This window comes from Amblyraja radiata, chromosome 8 (assembly GCF_010909765.2).
Source record: "Amblyraja radiata isolate CabotCenter1 chromosome 8, sAmbRad1.1.pri, whole genome shotgun sequence".
Lineage (NCBI taxonomy): Eukaryota > Metazoa > Chordata > Chondrichthyes > Rajiformes > Rajidae > Amblyraja > Amblyraja radiata.
In genome coordinates, this window is record NC_045963.1 from 70,159,984 (window position 1) to 70,162,541 (window position 2,558).

The following is a 2,558-nucleotide window of genomic DNA, read 5'->3' on the forward strand; positions in this document are numbered from 1 at the left end:
CTTTTCACACAAAGCGTGGTGGATGTATGGACCAAGATGCCAGAGGAGGTAGTTGAGGCTGGGACTATACCAACGTGTAAGAAACAGTTAGACAGGTATATAGACAGCAGTCTGAAGAAGGGTTTCGGCCCGAAACGTTGCCTATTTCCTTCGCTCCATAGATGCTGCTGCACCCGCTGAGTTTCTCCAGCATTTTTGTGTACCTTCGATTATCCAGCATCTGCAGTTTCTTCTTAAACAGGTATGTGGATAGGATAGGTTTGGAGGGATATGGGCCAAATGCGGGCAGATGGGACTATAGCTGGGACATGTTGGCCGGTGTGGGCAAGTTGGGCGAAGGGCCTGATTCCATGCTATGATGCTGTGACTCTATGAAACGAATGCGCTGTCGCAATGAAAGGTTATGCATCAACAATGCAACATCGAGTAGCTTCCAGACAGGCAATTGTTTCAGACTACATTTCTGTGTAGGTTTATAAGCAGATATTTAGGAGGAAGGGGCCACTAATCTTTGTTTTGTGAGCTCAGTTGATATTCATCCTTCTCCAGTTGTCCTTTGGGACATGTGCTTGCAAAAGAGCAAATAAAAAATAGCATTGACTGCACCATACCCTGAGTGATATGAAGTGATAAAAAGTGACAATGTAACCAAAACAACGACTTAAATAAAATACTTACTTTGCATAGTCGTTGCATAATTTTGGATTTTAATTGATACAAACCCAACCAAATTCTGACATTTTCTTTTATTTCCTGCATGATTTTTAAGACTAACATTTGTGTCAGTAGCAATAGATTAATAGGTCAAACAAACTTCTATATGAATTGGTTTAAAACTGAAGCAGTTTGATATGCTATATTGGGCTGACCAATATAGGGAAAGTGTATTGTACCATGGTATGGTATATTGTATCGTGTGATATATAGGTATGGTATAAATATACCAATTATATTGAAGAACTGATGTAATTGAAAGGTGAATAAGCAAATTACTGTTCCCCAAAATGAAAAAAATACTGACTACTTAATGCTTGAAAAAAAATGAACCAAAGTAGCATGTGATATTTCACGGTGAGTAAGCAAATCAGATTTTTAAATCAGGATAGTTATAATAGACAATAGACAATAGGTGCAGGAGTAGGCCATTCGGCCCTTCGAGCCAGCACCACCATTCAATGTGATCATGGCTGATCATCCCCAATCAGACCCCATTCTCCCCATATCCCCTGACTCCGCTATCTTTAAGACCCCTATCTAGCGCTCTCTTGAAAGTATCCAGTAACCTGCCTCCGCCGCCCTCTGAGGCAAAATAATTTCTACTCTGGTCTTATTATTCTGATGTTATTCAACTCCTCTTTAAAGTGTAGCCACTTTTCTCGCCACTGCTGAATGGTTAATTCCAATTTCTAGAATATTTCTAGATCCCATCATACACGATTGAAATGTAAAAAAATACTGTGAGAAAGTAAGTTATTTAAAGTACAATCAGACCCTTTATTTGTCAGGCAAAGGTGAGACAAATAAAAGCAACCTGGTTGAACATAAGAAGAATTTAGAAGGCAGACAAAAATGCTGAAGAAACTCAGCGGGTGAAGCAGCATCTATGAAGCGAAGGAATAGGCGACGTTTCGGGTTGAGACCCTTCTTCAGACTTTAGAAGTCAGTTTGCAATTTGAGCATCGAAAACAAGTTAGCAGGTGTGAAATAGTCTTCTGAGAATAAATATGGTTCCAAATTTTACAGTAACAACTTTTAGTTAAAAATACATTGCTATAAATTATAGAACCATATTAAGCCAGAATAATTACTTAAATGTGATGTATTGTGTATGTATGTACACGCTGAATCTCCAGCATTCAATAACTTCCATATCAAGAATGATTAGTTGATTGATCCTAGAAACATAGAAAAATAGGTCCAGGAGTAGGCCATTCGGTCCTTCGAGCCAGCCAATATGATCATGGCTGATCATCTAAAATCAGTACCCATTCCTGCTTTTTCCCCATATCCCTTGATTCCTTTAGCCCTCAGACTACAAATCTCTAAATCCTAACGCATTTAGGGACATTCTGGGACACGAAAAAAATGGCGAAAGTAATGATTCATAGTCTGCAAACCCTTCTTATCCTTCCGCAGTTTATACATTAAAATTGAAATGGTAGAGTGAAGATGTCCATGCCACCTGCGCAAGGATAACACGCAAACTTAAAGGGGCCGAGTTGCCTGCTTATGTTTTGTTACAATGCTATTGTTATAAAGTTCCCTGACATTACATTGCATTAAAAAATAATCTCATCGATTCCCAGAGAATACAGTCCCCTGAGATTAAAGCGCTATTAGAATTCTTCAACCAGTTTCAAGGCTTCTTCTTCTTCTTGCGTATGGCGTGCACAGCCTGAAGTTGTAGGACAACTTGTTCTATTCGATCTTATTTGATTGAGCACACCAGGTTAATTGCATTCGTCGAAACATGACGGACCGCGTGAAGGTTGCAATCTCCCACCCCAAGGCAATGGCACATATCCAATGGCTTTTGTAAATGTTGCAAACTGTCCGGT

The 2,558-nt window shown here is 39.4% G+C and overlaps 1 non-coding gene across 1 annotated transcript; it reads left to right on the forward strand.

The window, feature by feature from the left end:
- Positions 1-2,124: 2,124 nt before the first annotated feature.
- On the forward strand, positions 2,125-2,231 carry LOC116976582. The gene has a single exon (XR_004412988.1). It is a non-coding gene; the product is annotated as a U6 spliceosomal RNA (small nuclear RNA).
- Positions 2,232-2,558: the final 327 nt, after the last annotated feature.